The following is a 24,740-nucleotide window of genomic DNA, read 5'->3' on the forward strand; positions in this document are numbered from 1 at the left end:
GCGAATGCAGCTCTGAAGATGTTTGTAGCAGTATTGTTTTCCGCATAATAATCCTTGATTGACTGATCTGGCCTTGTAACAATAACCAAAACAGCTTTGCTGTGCTGGTACTGTGAACGGCTGAAAGCAAGGGGAAACTACGGCCGTAATTTTTCCTGAGGGCATGCAGCTTTACTGTATGATTAAATGATGATGGCGTCCTCTTGGGTAAAATATTCCGGAGGTAAAATAGTTCCCCATTCAGGACTACTCAAGAGGACGTCGTTATCAGGAGAAAGAAAACTGGCATTCTACGGATTGGAGCGTGGAATGTCAGATCCATTAATCGGGCAGGTAGGTTAGAAAATTTAAAAAGGGAAATGGATAGGTTAAAGTTAGATATAGTGGGAATTAGTGAAGTTCGGTGGCAGGAGGAACAAGACTTCTGGTCAGGTGACTACAGGGTTGTAAACACAAAGTTAAATAGTGGTAATGCAGGAGTAGGTTTAATAATGAACAGGAAAATAGGAATGCGGGTAAGCTACTACAAACAGCATAGTGAACGCATTATTGTGGCCAAGATAGATACGAAGCTCACACCTACTACAGTAGTACAAGTTTATATGCCAACTAGCTCTGCAGATGACGAAGAAATTGAAGAAATGTATGATGAAATAAAAGAAATTATTCAGGTAGTGAAGGGAGACGAAAATTTAATAGTCATGGGTGACTGGAATTCGAATGTAGGAAAAGGGAGAGAAGGAAACATAGTAGGTGAATATGGATTGGGGCTAAGAAATGAAAGAGGAAGCCGCCTGGTAGAATTTTGCACAGAGCACAACTTAATCATAGCTAACACTTGGTTTAAGAATCATGATAAAATGTTATATACATGGAAGAACCCTGGAGATACTAAAAGGTATCAGATAGATTATATAATGGTAAGATTTAGGAACCAGGTTCAAAATTGTAAGACATTTCCAGGGGCAATGTGACCACAATCTATTGGTTATGACCTGTAGATTAAAATTGGAGAAACTGCAAAAAGGTGGAAATTTAAGGAGATGGGACCTGGATAAACTGAAACAACCAGAGGTTGTACAGAGTTTCAGGGAGAGCATAAGGGAACAATTGACAGGAATGGGGGAAAGAAATACAGTAGAAGAAGAATGGGTAGCTTTGAGGGATGAAGTAGTGAAGGCAGCAGAGGACTAAGACGTAAAAAGACGAGGGCTAGTAGAAATTCTTGGGTAACAGAAGAAATATTGAATTTAATTGATGAAAGGAGAAAATATAAAAATGCAGTAAATGAAGCTGGCAAAAAGGAATACAAACGTCTCAAAAATGAGATCGACAGGAAGTGCAAAATGGCTAAGCAGGGATGGCTAGAGGACAAATGTAAGGATGTAGACGGTTGTCTCACTAGGGGTAAGATAGATACTGCCTACAGGAAAATTAAAGAGACTTTTGGAGAGAAGAGAACCACTTGTATGAACATCAAGAGCTCAGATGGAAACCCAGTTCTAAGCAAAGAAGGGAAAGCAGAAAGGTGGAAGGAGTATATAGAGGGTCTATACAAGGGCGATGTACTTGAGGACAATATTATGGAAATGGAAGAGGATGTAGATGAAGATGAAATGGGAGATACGATACTGCGTGAAGAGTTTTACAGAGCACTGAAAGACCTAAGTCGAAACAAGGCCCTTGGAGTAGACAACATTCCATTGGAACAACTGACGGCCTTGGGAGAGCCAGTCCTGACAAAACTCTACCATGTGGTGAGCAAGATGTATGAGACAGGCGAAATTCCTTCAGACTTCAAGAAGAATATAATAATTCCAATCCAAAAGAAAGCAGGTGTTGACAGATGTGAAAATTACCGAACAATCAGTTTAATAAGCCACAATTGCAAAATACTAACATGAATTCTTTACAGACGAATGGAAAAACTAGTAGAAGTCGACCTCGGGGAAGATCAGTTTGGATTCCATAGAAATACTGGAACACGTGAGGCAATACTGACCTTACGACTTACCTTAGAAGAAAGGAAAGACAAACCTACGTTTCTAGCATTTGTAGACTTAGAGAAAGCTTTTGAGAATGTTGACTGGAATACTCTGTTTCAAATTCTAAAGGTGGCAGGGGTAAAATACAGGGAGCGAAAGGCTATTTACAATTTGTACAGAAATCAGATGGCAGTTATAAGAGTCGAGGGACATGAATGGGAAGCACTGGTTGGGAAGGGAGTAAGACAGGGCTGTAGCCTCTCCCTGATGTTATTAAATCTGTATATTGAGCAAGCAGTAAAGGAAACAAAAGAAAAATTCGGAGTAGGTATTAAAATCCATGGAGAAGATATAAAAACTTTGAGGTTCGTCTATGACATTGTAATTCTGTCGGACACAGCAAAGGACTTGGAAGAACAGTTGAATGGAATGGACAGTGTCTTGAAAGGAGGATATAAGATGAACATCAACAAAAGCAAAACGAGGATAATGGAATGTAGTCGAATTAAGTCGGGTGATGCTGAGGGAATTAGATTAGGAAATGAGACACTTAAAGTAGTAAAGGAGTTTTGCTATTTGGAGAGCAAAATAACTGATGATGGTCGAAGTAGAGAGGATATAAAATGTAGACTGGCAATGGCAAGGAAAGCGTTTCTGAAGAAGAGAAATTTGTTAACATCGAGTATAGATTTAAGTGTCAGGAAGTCATTTCTGAAAGTATTTGTATGGAGTGTAGCCATGTATGGAAGTGAAACATGGATGGTAAATAGTTTGGACAAGAAGAGAATAGAAGCTTTCGAAATGTGGTGCTACAGAAGAATGCTGAAGATTAGATGGGTAGATCACATAACTAATGAGGAAGTATTGAATAGGATTGGGGAGAAGAGAAGTTTGTGGCACAACTTGACCAGAAGAAGGGATCGGTTGGTAGGACATGTTCTGAGGCATCAAGGGATCACCAATTTAGTATTGGAGGGCAGCGTGGAGGGTAAAAATCGTAGGAGGAGACCAAGAGATGAATATACTAAGCAGATTCAGAAGGATGTAGGTTGCAGTAGGTACTGGGAGATGAAGAAGCTTGCACAGGATAGAGTAGCATGGAGAGCTGCATCAAACCAGCCTCAGGACTGAAGACCACAACAACAACAACAATTGAAAGTGTGCCTCATCTGTACGATGTGCTCAGTAATAAAATTTACATCCAAATTATCTAGTCAATCATCCAGTAGTATCTCATAAAATTGCTGTTCATCTGTCACATACTTTGTTTTACTCATATTTTGTCTTTGCCCAACTTTTCCCCATAATGAGTTAAGACGTATCTTAGCAACAGCTCGCTTACTGGGATTTTCCTTTATTCTATCATGATGCAAGTCGATATTCAATTTCTCTTTAACGGTTTTGATATACTCTTCAACACATTCGAAATTATGTGAACTGGTTTGCAGTTTTATTTTCAGAACGTCTTTCACATAATTTTTAAACAACATTTTTGTTTTATCTCTAAAATCCCATACTTCATAGACTTCTAAAAGCTTATACCCCATGTCACTTAACTTCATCTGTTACCCAAGTTCCAATAAAACTTCTTTCTCATCATTGTAATGCATTTACTTATTTGTTCTTCTGCACATTTGATACACAAAGGAAACAGCAGTTTTTCGTTTTTATCGATTTGTTTACGTACAGGCAAAACAGGGTGATACAATCCTCTAGGCGCCAATACCATACATTTTATAAATCCATACCAGTTTTTTGTATAACATCTTGGTCTACATATTTTTCTTTCATGTCACCCATGATAATCATTAAAATATTGCACAGTTGTATAAAGGCTGCATATATCATCATGACTTATATTTGTGCTAAAACCATCAGCATAGTTCTTTGTTCAGCCACCATAAAAAGTATCTCTTGGCTTCAGTGGTTCGACAACTTCTGGTAAATGTTTCAATTTCTTAAGCTTTTTATTCTCTGGTGAGTTAGGGCAATCACATTCACACATTTCCACTAAACTGTATTCAGCATTTCGAATTTCTGCACATCTCATTATGGTCTTTTGATAAAGGTCATCCATTGTTTCCTAATTTTTGTTTTTAATCATCTCACTTTTGAAACATTTTTTACAACTATAGCGGAAGCAACCATGATATTCATAAACAGTATTAATTTCTTTATCAAATCCATCTACTTTTGCACCTGTAATTCTTACTTCTCCACCATTAAGAGCCTGTTCAATGTTGTTATGGCTTAAACTGCTTAACCAAGCTATGGATTCTTTAGTATTTTGAGGTAAATATTTAGATCTGTACATGGCAATACAAACTCCAGCGATAGTTAAATAACAGAATAGGTCATTATTATCTATTTCTAGAATTTGTTTTCTCAATTCCAAAGAACCTCCTCTCAAAATATTTTCATCAGAATTACAGTACTTGTTAATTTCTTTCTTCATATTGAACACATAATTTTCTTTAACTCTTGACCTGTGCCATATGATAAATGCTTCTCTATCTTTTGTCTTCATAGTGTCAACACCATAGTATTGAGTATCTGAAATAGGTCCTAAGTAATTTTCATTTTCTTTTGTATTGAACAAATGAGGGAAGTATCCCTTCTTCAATTCTTTCAAATCAAATATTTTTGGAAAACTACTAAGAGGGAGGCATGGACAAAGTTACTGCCATCTATTATTTTTAGGCATAACTATTTGATCTCCAATAACAGCAGTTTTGTTCCTGTGTAGATGGTATATGGCTTTATTGTATTTTCAACACAGTACTTCAAAATAAATAGAGAATCAAAACCTTTTGCATAGTGTGCTATGAATGAATGATTTTTTTCCAGATATCATCCAGCGACAGAATTCATCATTTGTTTTAAATTTGTAAACAGTATCTCCATTCAAATTGTAATTAATTATGAGATATGGAATATGTGTTCCAGTTTCTTGAGTTGCTTCATAGTCAAACCACATTTATCTCTCAGTATAGCTACAATTCACTGTCCTAGAGAAGCCTATTTCACAACATTTAAACTCTTCACCTGCAACTGTTTTATTGTATTTGAACCATTGGTAAACATAAAAATCTTTGAATTTTCCATTAACATAACAACCATTTTTATTGCAATTTGGGCAACCTTGAACTATAAAACCCTCACAAAATTTTCTTTCACAGATACCTCCTTATTGCAATCTGTATTGAATGTAACATTTATAATTTCTAATTATAACACCTTTTTTACAATTCCTGCGAAGTTCAAAGCCACATTTATGTTCTTTAGATCTCAAACAAATCTTCTTGCATCCTTCACATTTATAAGCTGTATTACAAATTTCTTGATGATTGTTTAAGCAATATTCATTATAACAGTGTATGTTGCACTTTTCACATTATATCTTGCTTTCTATAGTATCATGTTCTGAACCATTGCATAGTATACAGACTTTTCTCTCTATTTTATATCTCTGTGCATCCCTGTTGTTATATGCACTGTTACATTTATTACAGAAATATACCGATCCTACTAAAGCAGACATACCATTAATTACATCAAAGTGGTTATGATCTTTGAACAGCTAAATCTTTATTTCTTTCTCAGAACCACTACAGATAACTGAATTGAAATTTTCAGCACATTCAACATTTATTTGAATATCCAACAATTGTTCAACATTTTTAATATCATCTAAAGTAAACCCTTCTTCATTGTATTCACCCAGCTGATTACATAATTTCAGTTAGCTCTTTGTGGAATCTGTATTTATCTCCTATTCTGATTGTCTTAATCTCGTTTGTAGTTAGTTTTCTCCCTAAAATATTGTTTGCATGTTAATGCCACAATTACTGCTGTAGGACAACACAAATTATCATTGTTATTAATTCTTGTGATACATCTTTTAGTCTTTTTGTCTTCAGTTAGATTTATTATTTTTTTACCTCGGCCACCTCTGGGAACTGCTATCATCTGAATATTAAATGAGGTAATGGCTATATAAATAGTCTTATCAGATTTTAATATATCTCCATTTTATTGCACAAAAATTGAACTGATTCTCGAGTATTATCTGATGCTTTATATCCTATGGAAATTGGATAAAACATTTCTGGATTTTTGGTTGTTATATACTAAATATCTCATTTCCTGAAATTGGTTCTCTTTTCTCCTACTTCAACAATGGAATTGAGTGCTGTAGTTATATAATCTTTTTTACCACCAACAGAACTGAGTTTGGAAATATTGACGTCATTGAAAACCATTTGATAGTCAACAGGCCATGCTTTAAAATTTTCATTGAGTCTCGATCTAATTTCTTTAATCACAAATAAATGCTTTCTAGATTGGTCAGTCTCTTTTTCTTGCTCAAATAGTTTTCTACTGAATAGATAAATATAATCTAGTCTCACTATTTTTTCTTGTTTTGGTGGTCGAGCTTTTTCAATAACATCATCATCAAATCAGTAAAAATAATTTATATTAGGTGCTAGTTTTGGCCTTGATCTAGTCTTTTGGAATAATTCTGGATAAAATTGGAACTCCAGTAACCCAGTAGCATTAACTACCTCTGATTTCTTTAAATTACTGTATGCAGTAATGCCAAGATTTTTTGCTCTAGCTTTGAGTTCCCTTACTTTTAAAGTATCGAGTGTTCTTGTAGCAGGAGGTAAACTATGTGAAATAATTAAATTAATTACATTATCTTTTGTAAATCTGCTGTATACTCGTAAATTATTCCTTTACAGTAATCACCAAGATGAGTGACTGTAAACTCTCTCAGTGAGGGTTCCATTCTATTACCTTCTATTGGAAAAATTTTTCCATTAGACTGTAGAAAAGTGGGTGGTGGTAAATTATTTGAAATGATTAAATTAATTAAATCATCTTTTCTAAATCTGCTATAAATTCGTGAATTATTCCTTCTGTAATAATCATGGATTTGAGTGACTGTAAACTCTCCCAGAGAGGCTTCCATTTATTTAAGGAGAGAAACCGTTTTTTTTTTTTTTTTTGCAAAAATGTTGTGTTTCAGTTACTTTGATGTCCCTATTCGTCTGTAACGTTTATTGTGACCACTTTTAACTATTTCTTTTCCACACATACACACTTTTTTCTTTTTTTGCATATCTTCTAGTTGACAAACCTTGCATCTACTTGAGAGCTTGTCCCTAGATGTATGACTTAAGTAAAAACAACTAAAATCTTTAATTTCTTGACAACCAATACATTTTTTACAATGTGCTTCACTTTTTTGTTTTGTGTTTAGCTCCTGTTGATTGTAAAAACAAAGAAAATCTTTTATGTCCTAAAATTTTTCCAAAGGATTCTTATAATTAGGTGTAAGCTGTTTAAAATGTTCTTTTTTATTATTATTATAAATATTTCTTCTAAGCATTTTATAACATTCTTTACACATCTGTGACTGTTTATCCTTTGTATATTTATGTGAATGAAAGATATCAATTAACCTCTCCACTTCACATTTTTTACACTTTTTCAACACTTCCATTTATTGAGACAAGCTTTTATTAGATAAATTAAAATTATTCCTTAATAAACGAATTTACTTTCTTGTTGCTGTGGTATAGATAGTTATATAGATAAAATATTTACACTCTTAATTTTCTTCCAATCACTAATATTTTTACTGTGTATTTTTTATCTGATCTATGAGTTTGCAGTACAATACGCAGTTCATGATAAATAAATTGTAATCTAGAATGACACACTATTAAGGAAATTGTCAGAGTGGAAACATTTGTGCTGAACCTCGACAGATCGTCCCCTTCCACATCAGTTCAATTTTATGAATTGCAGGAGGTAAAGATTTACCGCATGAAAAACGTTGTATATTATTAAGTATGAAATTACAGGGTCAATGAGCATCAACCCTGAAAATTTACAGAGTGCTATAGAATTTTAGTGGCCAGAGTCATGTCAACTGAAAGTACTATAGAGTTTAAATTTATCTGCTACACTTTTATTTTATATAAGTGCATATTCTACTGAAGAAGCCAAATAATACAAGCAATTCTAATTTGTTTAAAAAGATTATTGAGCCATAAGTAGATGAATTGTATTACATTACTGATTGTGAACGTTTAAGAACTAGATATGGGGAGAAAATTTGTATGGAGCTTGATAATAAATTTAAAAGTATTTTGCCAGACAGTTTTAATAAAATAATAAGTAACTGGGACGTTCAGTTTTTTGTAGATGACAATATTAAACTAAAGTACAGAGTGTTCAAAAAGTCTCTCTGCAGTACTGTATGACTGTTAGCTGCATGTCCCATATGATTGTTCACCTGCCTGGGTTTTTCAACGAAACAATAAATGCACAACGATACTGCAGTGATATTCTGTACCCATTCATAGGAGAAGTTGTGTTAAGTGAAATACTGAATGGTTGTTTTCAACAAGATGGTGCAAACGCACAAACAGCTCACGTTTCAGTGTCACTGCTTGCTGATGTTTTTGGTGGTCTCATAATTTCACAGGGACTTTGGCCTCCATGATCACCTGACCTAATACCACCTGACTTTTTCTTCCGGGGTGCAGCGAAAGCAACTGTCTATAAAAACTGTCCAAAATCCATCGATGAAGGGAAAACTGGAATATCCACTTTCACTGGTTCTGTTACAGAAGAAATGTTACAGGTTGTGTTTGGAAACATGAGTAGATGAATTGAACTGTGTATTCAACAACAGGGGGGACACTTTTAACATTTAATGTGAAAGGTTGTAAGTAAAAATGAATATTCAATAAATTAATAACTTGTATTTCACTGATTTTCATTTCGGCATACGGCACGCGTGGCTAACAATCATACAGCACTGCAGAGAGACATTTTGAACACCCCATATAAAAGAATGAAAAGAACTAAAAGTAATGATAACGAATTTCACGATATGGAGTTCATTGCTTGAATATATTTTTATTGATTTATTTTTTTATATCCTATTTTCTGGATGGGTTGAGTTTGCTCAGTAAATAATCCCTTAGTGCACCCAATGTGCCCAGTTGCTACTCGGCCACGTTCCAGCCTACAAGAAAACGAGAAAATACGACGCCACATAAGAATGTGTTCTGCTCTATGCTAGAGCAGAACACATTCTTATGTGTTCCCTTGGGTATGGTGGATCGTGGTTGACAGTGTATTCAGGACAGCACGCCTGAAAGCCAAAAGCTTCAGGACTTTTATGACTATTTTGTGGATCAGTGGATCGATAACGAACATATGTCAAGAGAGATGTGGAATTGCAGTGGAAGGCACCATCGCACTAATATCGTCTCAGAAGGATGGAATCGAACAATAAAAACATTAATATCAAAAGTTCGTCTGAATGTTTACTCTTTAGTAAAAATCTTCAAGAAGTTGCAGAGCACCACAGCGACCAATTTGACCGACTAATTTTAAACCTTGATGGGAAAAAGTCATAAATGAAGACTGATGAAATGATTGCAAAGGCTTTAAAGAAACTTCAAACTGCTGGGAACTTAAAATCATTTCTCACTTAAGTGGCTTACTCATAGAAATCACAATGACGAATTAAATGTCAGAATCATTGTAACATTTGTAGATATTGAAAAGTAGTTTAATGTAATCATTGGAAATCTTGTAAATATTGTAAATTAATTTAATGGGGGATGAAGAGAAACTACCTTCTTGTGGTGTTCCCTGGAAATGACAAAAAAACTGCTAGATTTCTCTTGGAATTAGTAAAATATTCCCTAATGAAGGCTGCCAAACTACCTCAAAGACCAAGCTTCTTCAAGGGATAATCGCAGCATTCGCCTTGAGAGGCTGTTAGGATCAAAATCTGTGTGGGTAGACACCGAATAAAAGATCTTTGCAGCGAAAATGCAGCCAAATGTCATGCAGTGAAATCCATACTTTCTCCCTCCGTTAAAAGATGAGCAAACCAGCATGAAACTAGCAAAGGCAAAATAAATTATCATAAGAAAGTGACTGATCACAGTTTTGCAACCTTTCAACATACGCTACAACTAATTACTAGTAACACATGTGGTAGACTACAGCAGGCCTGTTGAGGATGCGGCTAGGCGAACAAGAGTGGTCATCCTCGCTAGCCGCCTATGTTATGAGTGCTCGCAGGAAATGGGATGATCAGGCGTCGTTACGTAGCGCAGCACAGCCGATTAGTAGCGTAGGAGAAGTGCAAACAATGTGCTGCCTTCAGAGGAATGACCATAATTAGGTTCGGCGTAGCCTTAGATACGAACATACAATATATATGGTGCAGTGCGTAAGGGGAAATTCCACCCAAAAATTTAAATTTTCTTCTACTTTGACGATAGCAACCAAATTTTAAAATCATGCCTACTGCATAAATATGTAGCAATATCCAAGTGTAGAAGAAGTCCGTAGCTCGCTAGTTTTCGAGTATTGAATTTTTAATATGATTTTAACAGTTTTCTTGAAAACAAACTTTTGGTACTCACAGCATAATTTTCACATGACAGATTTTGTAGGTACATTCTCAAGACATAGTTTAACGGTTTCATGCAAGTATTTTTTAAGATGTATTAATAATTTTGTTTTCAGTGTTTATTTCAAATATCAGCCTTAAATTTTTCTAATTATCGGCACATAAATTTGATGATAAAATAAATAAATTACATTTTCAGTAATATTAATTAATAGAAGTACGCAAATACATGAAGACTACTTCCTGCAAAAATTTCATTTAGATTGGCTAATATTTATGATAAAAAAGTTGGCGCTGAGTTTAGAACAACAAACTTATCGCAAAACGTATTTCAATATTTATCAAAAAATGAATGTTACTACAAGACACATAACCACTAAAACGTTTTCCCTTCTTGCTTATATGAGGCTTCTTCTTGTAATTTCAAGATCAAGGTAGTCATTTTCTTGAAGTTTCTAAATGAAAACCTGCTCATAGACTTCTTGAGGAGGTACAGTGGTTGGGATATTTGATCGTAAGCCAATGCCTATTTCCTTGGAACTCGTCGATTGTACTGAACAAGACTTCATTATATTCCCTAAATTTATATCTACACAGTCAGGCAAAGGAACTGATTTCCAAAAACTCCATACAAATTGTTTTTCTTCAGTTTTCTGGAAATCTTGCAACTTGTTTTTTCTAATTTGAGTTTATGCCAAATTCGGTGTAAAGGTGGTTCTGTTTGATGGTGCCAGAAATCAAATATTATCTTTGGCATCTCTCGGGGTGCCACACCCCCTTATTCAGTCCGTATTTCAAACATTTCTTAGACGTACTTGTAATTTGAATACAGCCAAATCGTTTTGGTATCTAAGATATAAAGTAATCGTTAAATTTCTTTGAAGAAAATGGAGTTTTAGCGTGAAGCCTCCCCTTAAAATAGAGTGCAGCTGATTTGAGATGAAAAGTTGCATAACGGTCGGGTTAGGTTAGGTTAGGTACTTCAAAGCAGTCAGACACATCAATATGAATGTATCAGTGCAGGATGCCTAGTCTATATGTTTACTGTATGTGATGGCATCTTGATACACTTAGTGCTCTATTAATGTGCTCCAAAACTTTGAACGCAACAAGAAAATTCAGTTTACAACAACATTACACTAGGTTCCATACAAAAGATTATGGACTCTTGGAAGGCGAGAAGCTGATGTGGAAAATAACGAACGAAAAAAAAAAAAAAAAAAGCTTTTGGCTTTTGAGCGATATGACTGAAGAAAGTATTCGTCATACGGGGGCAGAGAAATAAAGTATCTGTAACTTTCCCAACATTTTCACAAAAAAAATACATTTTTGTTTTTTGTGGAGGAACACTCAAGGAATGGATCTACAGTTAGATCAAGTTACCATAACTGCTTGCAGAGGATCGCGCACTTTCACTGGTTTTCGGGTAATGCTGACAGTGCGGAAACTCGGTTACAGCTATAAGCTATACACTGCAGTATGACGTTTGGGTGATTATACTTTCATTGGAAAATTAGTCACATTGACTTCTGTTTCCTCAATGTAAAATTTTTCACGACTTCAGAAGTCTGCAGTTAAGATTATGTCGATGTTTAGCCTTACATGTAGATGCTGCTGTTCTGTGTAATGAAGACAACGAAATCCGCCCACAGAAGCTCACCAGCAGACTTAAGAGCTTGGTTTCGAACTAGCATTACTCGAAAACTTGTACCAGACGTTGATCCTTTAGTTAAAAGTATTATAATTAATATATATTGACATTCTGTGTTTTTATGTTTAACATTTAAATAGTATGGTAATGAAATATAAGTTTGTCAACTTAAATTTCGTCCTAAAATGGCAGTCGTCATAAGGCTCCAATAGTCGTAAGAAATACCTCATTTCTTACTTAGCTGCTCTCGCACTGTTCTTTGCATCATCGAAGTATTAAAAGAGATGTTTGATTTCATTGCCATTTCTCGTTATGTTGAATTTCATTGCAAGTTCACATTAATACAGCAGTCTTAAAAATAAAGTTGCCACGAAACGCGTTAATGGGCCTCACTGAAGCGAAACATGGTTGCTCAGTGCTGTGGTGTGACCGCCGGCCATCTGGCACGAATAGCTGCCCTGAACTGCTAGATTTCTCAGTGTCTCAGTGTGCCTGTACCAATGAACAGCCGGTTAGCCCGGCAGGAGCCACGGACGCCGTGCAAGTGTCACTCCACGCAAATGTTAAAAAAATGGTTCAAATGGCTCTGAGCACTATGGGACTTAACTTCTAAGGTCATCAGTCCCCTAGAACTTAGAACTACGTAAACCTAACTAACCTAAGGACATCACACACATCCATGCCCTAGGCAGGATTCGAACCTGCGACCGTAGGGGTCGCGCGGTTCCAGACTGTAGCGCCTAGAACCGCTCGGCCACTCCGGCCGGCGTGCAAATGTTCCAACACTGTGTGGACGCGTACACGTGTTCCGCGCGAGGGATAGCATTTGCCTTTGTTTGTATTTATATCGGCTGTTACACGCGCCGGCTGTACTAGGAAGACCACATGGCGAACCAACATCGTATAGCAACGCTACGATTCACCTTCTGCCCGACTTTGCCCTACTCAAAGCACAGTATGTGGAACGTTTCTTAAGAGACGAGGTATAGATAGCAGCATCGGGCACAATAGGAATACATCTTATGTCACTGGCAGCACAGTGTACGTGAAGATTATCGATGACGGAATGTGCGACGAGATCATCAGGGAGGCAAGTCGACGACTCCGCTTCTGCCACGCAGGTGGCAACGTAGGCACTGTGACCGCCGATCACGCGGGTAGGGCGAACAATTATAGTTCCCGAGCAGCCTTTTGAACTACCTCTTGACGCTGCCCCTACGGCACGGTCCTCGAACGCGTAGCTGAGAAATGGGCTGTCTCGAATGCTGCCCGACAAGTGCGTATCGATCTTCGTAACCATTTGCCCTCTTACCTTCGCATCGGGAGCTGCAGAGCCATTATCGTGTACGACGGCCGACCCCAGAAATGCTCGTAATGCGGAAAAGAATATCATCTTTGGTCGGAATGTATGGAGCGACGGATCGCACAGTTACTGCCTACGGACGTGAAGCCCCTACCCAACCCGTCTACTCTGCCGGTGACGTATGCAGCTGCGCTTACCGCCGCCATTATTGCACGAAGCCTGCCACTTAGCCACGGAGGATGCTAAGTTCACCGGACTTGGATACGATGTGACGTCATTATGACGTATACACGCTACATCGAAAACGATAGAAACCGTATAGCGACTATTCGACTTTTGTGAACTTTCGAGAGGTTGTGACAGGGTAGCGCTGTGCTCTGTGCCATTCGTTTAGATGTGTTTTGCGTTCTTTGCGTTTAAATCGTGTATTATACTGTGTTTGTGTCCTGTGCGTTGTTTTTCGTTTGCTCGTCTCTAATTATGTGTTCAGCATTCGAGAGACTAATGAGAGAAAAGCTGTAAGAGTTCAGCATCGATGACGACGGGCAATTGCGTGGTTATTGTGAATCTCAAGCAGAAATTGATGTACTTCTGACCCAGCTGAAGTGCGTCTGTTATTCGTACTCGGTGAGAAGAAGCACTCAGCAGCCAAAATCTTTAGATGCGTCAAGACACTAACCTTTGGTTAAGATTACATTGAGAAATCCACTTCCCCTCGTATTTCATCTCCGGTCGACGATTTTTCTTCAACAATGCCTCATATTTTTCTTTTTAAGTTCGAAATTCAATCATTCTACACACCAGTCATTACTGGACACTAAGGTACCTGTCTCTGCGGTCCAAGTGTAAAATTACTTGGAATTATGGTTGATAAAAGACTATCTTGGGATGGACATATAAATTACTTCGCTAACAAACTTGCACGAGTTCTCTTTCAGCTATATAAATTAAGAAAAAAAAGTCAGCAAGAGTATGCTGCTACAATCTAATATGTACTGACAAGACCAATTGTATGAAACCATACTAAAATATTGATAATAAATAAATATTATTTTCGGCGTAAGCGTTCAATACAACAATCACACAATCTAATCTGGTCGGGACATAAGAAGGCTTAACTTTTTTACGAAACGTGGTGTCCGTGGTGTTTTCAAGGCCACGGTCAGGAATATTTCTATTAATATCCAGCTCTTTTACTTATAATTTGGCGAAATACATATACGCTGCCACACTGAGCTGTTATCAGAATCGCATGTGTCAAAACAAACCACTAGCTGACGACAGTTTAGAATCTCGAACGTTCGTAAAAGTCGATAAGTGTGTTAATCGACTAAAGTATATATACGTCATGATGACGTCACATCATATCCAGGTTGGGTGAACTTAGCATCCTCCCTTAGCCACCACAGCCCGCAGCAGCCATCTCAAAGCGGCGGATTGGACGACGCGAAAGGACCGATAGACAGGGAGGCCGCCACACAGCTGCTTCCTCCACCTAACACCCCGACTGGCGGCGTCACTGCGTCCGCACTTGGCTCGCTTCTGGTGCCGACGGAAGCTTTCGAACCTGGACGACGGGACTCTGACGCAGAAGGACATGTTCTCCAGCAACTTTCGCCACGGCGGCGCAAGCGGAGGCGCAGGCCGATACCAGGAGCCAGTGGCAGTCCCATCTGCGAGGATGACGATGTCACACGTGCGGACGACGTCCACCTCCCAATATCAGCTGACGTTGCCAGCGATTGACAACCTTGCACGACGATCACGCCAGCGGCTGTCCTCTCTGTGTACGGTGTAAAGAACAACACGCTGGTGGAGACAGTTGTCTCCCTGTTAGCATCGTACGACCACTCCCTCACAGAGAAAGACTCTACGGACCCTGAACTCTCCTGTGCCACAACGGCACGGGGAGACGATAAAGAAGACGCGTCGACGATCCACTGGGGCCGATGCACCCAGTTAGCCCCAATCACCAACGACTTACAAGTGTGCCCCCTACAGTCTAGCGGGGTGTGGTACTAACCCACTGACTACACCCACTCCTCACTCAGCGACGCCGGATCAACTTCTGGTGATGCTGCGACAAGTGTACTCGGTGGCTACAGTCAATACTAATACGATTTGCAGTACGGTGAAGACACAGTTTGTCTGGCATTATTTTTGCGTCAGATGTCGACGTCGCCCTATTACAAGATGTGCATGCTGCGAAAATCTCGAATATTTGAGGGTATGACTTATACCACTCTGTTAGTGATCAGGCCAGGTGAGGGGTGGCGATCTATATCCGACAGGGGCTACTGGTCAATGACGCGACCATATTTCCCATCCGCAAGGGGTATGGCCATTACCATATTTAGAATGTGTAGCCGGCCGGTGTGGCCGTGCGGTTCTAGGCACTTCAGTCTGGAACCGCGTGACCGCTACGGTAGCAGGTTCGAATCCTGCCTCGGGCATGGATGTGTGTGATGTCCTTAGGTTAGTTAGGTTTAAGTAGTTCTAAGTTCTAGGGGACTGATGACCACAGATGTTAAGTCCCATAGTGCTCAGAGCCATTTTTTTTAGAATGTGTATCATCAATGTATATGCTCCATCAGGCACATCCAAGCGGCCTCAACATCCTGTTTTTTACTCTGTAGTATACATCGTTCTACTATTCATTGGCCGTTTTGACCACGCTATAGTTGGAGGTGACTTTAATTGCGTATTGCATCTCCAAGACCAACATGCCGGCTACTCACCACGCTCGGTCCTATGTACAGTGGTCAAAGAACTCCGCCTTTGATGCGTGGGAGGAAGTCCACGGCGAACCTCCCGTCACACACATCTTACTAGACATTTCGCAAGCAGGATAGATTGCATCTACGTCTCTGACACCCTCCAGTCAGGAGTGCTCGCCCCAGAAAAATGACCACTCACTTTTTCCGACCACTGCGCACACATCAGCTCCCTCCTACTTTCACTACAGTCAGTCTGGCGTAGCCGTGAGACATGGAAACTTAACACGTCCCTCCTCCCTGACTCAACTTGTCGACAAGGCGTCGCAGCGCTGTGGGATTCCTGTGAACACCGCCTTCCCATCTACACTGATGTGGTGGTCCAACTACCCCAAACCAATTATCACGATAGAGTTGGTCTAATGCAGGAAAGTATAGGCAGCGTGACACCATGAAATATTTCTATACCATGCTGTGGGAACTCGACGACCGACCTCCATCATCCGTTTCACAGGGAACGACAACATATTAAGGCCACATTAATTTCACTCAGACACAATACTCTACAGGCTTTGGTGGTGAAATCAGTCAAACAGAATATCGCGCATGAGGAAACACCATCAATGATCTATACGACGTCCGACCATCGTCGTCGTCGTCGTCATCATCACTAGCGTATCACCACCCTCCTCTCGTCAGACGGTAGCCGAGTCAGTGGACAGGTGGCTATTGTATCCACCTTTGCTGACCACTACCGACAATTTTGCGACGACAGAACAGCGGACGACGGGACATCTGAGGACGCTCTCAGATACGTCACGCATACGCTCGACACTGCAAAGGCAACATCTTTGGTGGCGGAATTACTAAGGACAAGGTGGCAGACGCTATCGCCAAAGGCGCGACGAAAGAATCGCCAGGCCCAGATGGTCTTCCAGTTGAATTCTACCGGGTGTTCCGTGACCTAATGATCCAGCGGTAAACACAAATGTTCCAGGAGCTGTTCACTCCCAACCTTCATGTGTCAACGGCCTTTGTGGCCGGAAATTTAATTCCGGTACGTGAAATGTCTCGAGGTCTGGAGATCACAAATTTTCGTCCGCTTACTCTTCTCAATGAGGACTATAAAATCTATCTCGCCTATTGGCAGCACGCACACACTTGGTACTGCCCTCAATTCTTGCACTGGAGCAGACGTCGCTTGGCCGTGGTGCCAACATACAAACTGGCATGGGCGAATGTCGGGATTTCATCGTGCTTGCCATTTCCTGCCGCCTCCGTGTGGCGCTGGTATAGATCGACGACTTCGATAGTTCCTTTGATAGGGTCCGACTCAAGTTTCTTCTATCGTCCATGAACCCCTTATCGGAGGCATCCTATCGTGACTTATGGGACTCACCCCACGCAGCCAAATCTTCCGTTCCCGAGCACATGCAGATGATCTCCTGCTCCTGGTGTGTACATCTACAGAAATACATAACGCCATTGCATGGATTCGACAGTATGGAAGAACCTCGGGAAGCATCCTCAGTGTGGCCAAATCAGCAATTATAGACATCAGTCGTGGCCTCCAGCGTGAAGGGGCACTATCCCTGGCCACAGTGGACAAACTCCATTACCTGGGTATCAGATTTACGGGACATACCCTTCGTACAGTGATACTCCTACGGCCGTTTGCTTCAGATAATTTGAGCCTACATCCGACACGAACTCAACTGCAGCCTGAATCGAATCCAGCAAGTGGCTCACGTCAGCACCTATGTCATGCCCAAGCTGGTACACATTGCCCAAATATTCCCTCTGCCAATGGTCCTGTGGCGTAACTTCCAGGCGGCTTTTGGGTACTTTGTATCAGCAGGAACCATCTTTAAGGTCCGCTACGAGAGCCTCACCCTCCCTACTTCAGCAGGACTCAGTTTCATACATGTTAGGGTCAAGACATTTGCTTTGTAGTTAGCTACTATGACAAGGCATTGGCACAGGTCTTCCATGTTCCTTACACGCAGCCTTCTGAAAGTTCTTATACTGGCATCCTCTGTCTCAATGGTCAACGTGGCCCACATTGCCCCAACACTTTCCCACGCATTGACCTACTTTGTCGAACTCAGCTGCGTACATGATACCCTTACGTCCATGCACATACCACGAGAGGGACTTTTACAAACTATTTTCGCAACGCATCCCCTGCAGTGTATTAGAGTACCTCTGGCCAGATATCCATTAGACAACATTGTGGAAGATCGTTCATGTGCCCTGCCTTACAGCTGATGCACGAATCCTGTGGTACCATGTCATCATGGTAAATACCCGACGAACCAGCAACTTCACTGTAATGGGGTGGCAGAATCACCATTATGTACTCGCTGCCACAGTGAGGATACTAATGAGCATCGTCTCACATTTCTGTCGAACACGATGTATGGCAATGGCTGCTACTGGCATGTTACCTCTGTGCCCCACCAAAGACTGTCAGGCTGCAATTCCTTGTCTTTCTGGAGTACACACATTTTCCTCTTACCAAGCACCACGCTATAACATGGTTCAATTGCCTGACGATTGCATACCTCTTCAGCGACAGGGCAAACTCGAGTTTTGGTACCATATTTTAGATGCTCACACCGCACTTGAACGAACGCCATACTACCGCGTCAATTTGCTAATTACTTACACAGTTGAATTTATGACCCGCCCCTCAGTTGAGATGTACCCGACATTTGACATGCCTGACACCTCACGACACCCTTTTTCGGAGCGGTAGAGTGTAACAGCCTAGTCCAGGCCAGTGAGCGGGAGATGTGATCGAAGAAGAACCCACTACACCTTCCAAGTTGTCTATATGTGTTTCCTCCTTTATTACTCCCTTTTTTTTGTTTCTGTTTCTTGTCATATCCCCAATGTTTGCGGGCTTGAGCCGTTGGGAAAGTATAACCTTACTGAGCATAGTCAGGGTAAAAAAATAATGGTGGTCTGTGGTGCCATTTCATTTTATAGCAGGACCAGTAAAGTCAAAGATCTCTTCTCACCTGAGAACATTAGCAGCTCTATGGACAGGGCCCCCCAACCAGCTCGGTATTTTGATGCTTTAACTCGTCAGTTGGGTAGAATTTGGCACGATACCTTCAGGAGGACATCCAACAACTCTGTCAGACAGTACCAAACCAAATGACTGCTTGCATAAGGGCCAGAGGTGGATCAACGCGTTACTGTATTGCTTAGCTTCTAAAGTTCTTATTCAAATCATCCAATCTTTCTGAAACTGTAATTATTTCTTTGCCTGTACATCTTACCTACCGACTTCCGTCCCATTCGGATAATTCCTTCGTGACGCGTCGGTTTTTCTTTGTCTGTTGATGAAAAATTGTGTAACGGTCTCGTTCCGTATGAATTAAGCTCTACTAAATCGACCCATGCCCCAATTAAGGTACAGGTATTTTACACAACGCAAGTACGAGCAACTCTAATGCTCAGAGTTATGTTGTTCAGCAGCACGAATAATCTGAGGGTTCTGGGAGCAGTATCATTAGCGCTACTTCTCGTAGCCTGTCGAAATTTCAGCCTTGAGGTCCGTTCTTACAAGCGTATTCGTATCATGAAAGGATAGCTATACTTACAATCAGCTATGAAACGTGAATTAATTTTGAACAACTTTGGTGGTAATAAACATTGAGAAGCTATCAGAGTCCAGTGTAGGAACTAAAACACTTTTCTTCGCACAAGGCAGGAGGAACCAAGTCAGATGAGCGTTAAACGTCCTGTTATTATTACTTTTTCGTTGGTATATTCATATCATTAGTAACCTACTAGTTGATGAAAAATTACAGCATTAGGCTGTAAGATGCGAGGTGAGCGTAATCGAGGTATTTGATTCTGTTACAAATATTTTCGATATAAAATGACGACAAAGAAATTCAATCTGCCAACACTTTAATCATATGTGCAACAAATCTCTTCATTCAGGAGTGCATAGGCATGCTGCCAGGTTAGGGGAATGGCTAGAGTTTGCGCCACAATATTCGAGTACGCGAGATCGTTAACGTATCTTAGCGTATTTTTTTTAAAATTTCCTAACTGCATAGAATGGTATCTAGGTTCTTAATCATTGTACAGCAATTACAGCAGGTATTGTGCAAATACATGCTATTGTTTAGTACTAATACGGAAACGAGAGTAAAACAGATTTTGTTATTCCACTTTTAAGCCAAAACATCAATATGATCCGGCGTGTGAGTAAATGTTTGGAACTGCAGGAAGTCGATTTGATCATCTGTTCTGAATACCATGCATGTTTTGTGAAACGTATGCTGTCGCTGAGACTACGTTTACAATATTACAACTGGTCGCTCTTTCTGAGGGTAATAAAAACGTTTGAAACGTCCCCTTTGGAAAATTATATATAACTGTGCTGGTAAACCAGTTACGTTATTTGATTTTCAAACAGCTGAGCTAAACTGAACGTACTCATACATTTCTCTCTTTACTTATTCTGATCATCACTAAACTGACACACAATATTTTTAGCGCAACGCAGTCTGACTTTCAGTAATCCCCACAAAAGAATGGCCCTGACTAACAATAACCTATACCTTTCATGAATCACTTACGTCACAAAAATCTTCGTTACTCGAACTACTGCAATACAGCGAGCGCCAATACTGCCAGCTAAATAAAAGATTCTAACTACTGAAGGCACTAACTACTGATAGGCATAGTTAGCAAATGAAAGATTTTCATAGAGAACAAACAATGTATTTACCTTAATATTGTTTAAAAGTCATTATATATATATATATATATATATATATATATATATATATATATATATATATATATATATATATATATATATAAGTTCATGACATCCAGTCTTACAAATTTCCTTTTTCTGACGGACACACATCCAGATCGTCCGCTCTCAAAATTCTGCCATTTCTCTCCCCACATCCACCACTGCTGGCGGCTCACCTCCAACTGTGCAACGCTACGCGTTGTTCACATCCAACTGCCCAACACTACAATAGAGTATATTCCAGCAATGCAAACCAGCGACAGACTGCACAGAGCACAGTCAGTGATTTTCATACAGAGCGCTACGTGACGTTACCAACATAAAAACCTAAACAGCCTACTTACATAGCCCCCATGCTCCCCACAAAAAGTTGCACCCATTATTTTGGGCAGTGGCCAATAATTATTTGGTAAATTTTTTTTATATTAACGATAAAAAATACACTCCTGGAAATTGAAATAAGAACACCGTGAATTCATTGTCCCAGGAAGGGGAAACTTTATTGACACATTCCTGGGGTCAGATACATCACATGATCACACTGACAGAACCACAGGCACATAGACACAGGCAACAGAGCATGCACAATGTCGGCACTAGTACAGTGTATATCCACCTTTCGCAGCAATGCAGGCTGCTATTCTCCCATGGAGACGATCGTAGAGATGCTGGATGTAGTCCTGTGAAACGGCTTGCCATGCCATTTCCACCTGGCGCCTCAGTTGGACCAGCGTTCGTGCTGGACGTGCAGACCGCGTGAGACGACGCTTCATCCAGTCCCAAACATGCTCAATGGGGGACAGATCCGGAGATCTTGCTGGCCAGGGTAGTTGACTTACACCTTCTAGAACACGTTGGGTGGCACGGGATACATGCGGACGTGCATTGTCCTGTTGGAACAGCAAGTTCCCTTGCCGGTCTAGGAATGGTAGAACGATGGGTTCGATGACGGTTTGGATGTACCGTGCACTATTCAGTGTCCCCTCGACGATCACCAGTGGTGTACGGCCAGTGTAGGAGATCGCTCCCCACACCATGATGCCGGGTGTTGGCCCTGTGTGCCTCGGTCGTATGCAGTCCTGATTGTGGCGCTCACCTGCACGGCGCCAAACACGCATACGACCATCATTGGCACCAAGGCAGAAGCGACTCTCATCGCTGAAGACGACACGTCTCCATTCGTCCCTCCATTCACGCCTGTCGCGACACCACTGGAGGCGGGCTGCACGATGTTGGGGCGTGAGCGGAAGACGGCCTAACGGTGTGCGGGACCGTAGCCCAGCTTCATGGAGACGGTTGCGAATGGTCCTCGCCGATACCCCAGGAGCAACAGTGTCCCTAATTTGCTGGGAAGTGGCGGTGCGGTCCCCTACGGTACTGCGTAGGATCCTACGGTCTTGGCGTGCATCCGTGCGTCGCTGCGGTCCGGTCCCAGGTCGACGGGCACGTGCACCTTCCGCCGACCACTGGCGACAACATCGATGTACTGTGGAGACCTCACGCCCCACGTGTTGAGCAATTCGGCGGTACGTCCACCCGGCCTCCCGCATGCCCACTATACGCCCTCGCTCAAAGTCCGTCAACTGCACATACGGTTCACGTCCACGCTGTCGTGGCATGCCACCAGTGTTAAAGACTGCGATGGAGCTCCGTATGCCACGGCAAACTGGCTGACACTGACGGCGGCGGTGCACAAATGCTGCGCAGCTAGCGCCATTCGACGGCCAACACCGCGGTTCCTGGTGTGTCCGCTGTGCCGTGCGTGTGATCATTGCTTGTACAGCCCTCTCGCAGTGTCCGGAGCAAGTATGGTAGGTCTGACACACCGGTGTCAATGTGTTCTTTTTTCCATTTCCAGGAGTGTATATCAAATGCACACACTTATTGATACAATGTTGGTAAAAAGCAAAAATTGTTCTCATAAAGACAGTCCTGATCATTCATCACTGTAGTAATTGCAGTTTTTTTTCTCAAAGTCTGATCAGTAAAAGAAAATGCACATGGAAGCAGTGGATTTCCATGCAGTCTTGAAGAAGTAGTGTTGTACTTCCAACGGAAAGACAATGCTGATTCTTGACATTTAGACGGGTAATGGGCCACAACAGAGCAAACCCACAGCAGAGTCAGACGAAGCTTTGAAGAATATTGGTAGGTAGGTCATCACAGAGCAGACCCACTGTAGTGCTAGTAGAGATTATGGTATTGGTAGGTCATCAAAGATGCAACCCACCACAGTCCTTTTAGAGGTAATGGTATTGGTGGGCCATCAAAGATGCAGACCCACTGTAGTCCTTGTAGAGATTATGGTATTGGTGGGTCATCAAAGGTGCAGACCCACTGTAGTCCTTGTAGAGATGGCTAGCAGCCGTCCGTTGCGACTGTGTGGGTTATTAACCAGGCCTTGCTGAATTATCAACACATGTCAAAACACTAACAGTCCCCTTTTTTTAACTTCTCACATATTATACATATACTATGACCAACATAAACGTATGCAGTGAAATGAAACTTAATTGAAGAACTGGTGTCTATACAATAACAGATTTACAACATAAGAATACAATTAGAAAGGTACAAAATACATCAATAAAGAACATAGTAGTACAGATAACATTTGTAGTAATACGGGCTTTACAAAAGAATAGAAACAGGCATATACATCAGTGTTATAGGAATTATGACATAAGTAAATAAATAAAAACATGAGAAGAGCTTTTGAAACATCATCTTCACACATGGGCATTAAAACAGAACGGAATAAATAATGTCTAAACATCTTTACAAAGTGAATAAAATTGTATTAGAAAAATTCAACAACATAACTCTTATCAGATAAACACATAAAGACAGGAAGAACGCAAATACACAAGGGTACACAAACACATAGCGGAATAACACAAAAGGATAGCACAAGGGTTTGTTTTCAGTACGACATTTGGTACTGCAGTATTCAACATACATGTTTTGGAAACAAAATTTTGTTTACTTCTAGGAGATCTCCCTCAGTTCATCATTATTCCCAAAAAGTCCTATCTATACCTGCTTTCTGTATTCTATTCATATCCTCTTTCTAAATAATTATTCTTCATTGTGCACTAATTTTTTCTGCCCAACCATTTTCTATATAACTTCTCAATGCATTTCTTCCAATTCCTCGCAACTCATTCTCTTATATAGCCTACCCCCTCTTGAGCTAACTTAAATTTACTGAGCTCAGATATATATACTAAGGGATGAAGCAATGCAGCAGCACAACAATTAACACAAACATCAATGACAAAAAATGCAATTTTCCCTCATGAACGGAATATACCCCACTGCATGGAAAAGAAGCATAATTCGACCCATCCCTAAGATCGAAAACCCACAACTGCCTAGTGATTACCGACCAATTAGCATACTGCCTGCTGTTTCCAAAGCACTTGAATATGTTCATGACCAAATCACTGAACACTTGCATGAATTCAGCCTATATGACAAATTTCAATCCGGTTTCTGTAAACATCACAGCACAAACACTGCTCTAATTAAAGTAACTGATGACCTGAAATGTGCCATCAACAATCGAAAGGCAACAGTAGTGACGCTACTGGACTTCAGCAAAGCTTTTGACACTGTTAACTTTGACATATTGCTCAGAAAAATGCAACAGCTTAATTTCTCAGATAGTGCAATGAGATGGTTTGAAAGCTACTTAAAAGACAGACAGCAATGTGTTGTCTGCGTAAGTGAAAAATCTTCCTGGAAACATGTTTCCTTGGGAGTGCCACAAGGATCAGTCTTAGGACCACTTTTGTTTTCTTTATATGTCAACGATATTTCGTCGGTTCTGTCTTCCTGTAAATATCA

The 24,740-nt window shown here is 40.4% G+C and overlaps 1 protein-coding gene across 1 annotated transcript in view; it reads left to right on the forward strand.

Annotated features, from left to right (window-relative positions):
• The window catches only part of LOC126184776 (cytokine receptor-like), a 430,688-nt gene that overhangs the window by 15,691 nt on the left and 390,257 nt on the right, over positions 1-24,740 (forward strand). The window lies entirely within an intron of this gene.

This window comes from Schistocerca cancellata, chromosome 4 (assembly GCF_023864275.1).
Source record: "Schistocerca cancellata isolate TAMUIC-IGC-003103 chromosome 4, iqSchCanc2.1, whole genome shotgun sequence".
Classification (NCBI taxonomy): Eukaryota; Metazoa; Arthropoda; class Insecta; order Orthoptera; family Acrididae; genus Schistocerca; species Schistocerca cancellata.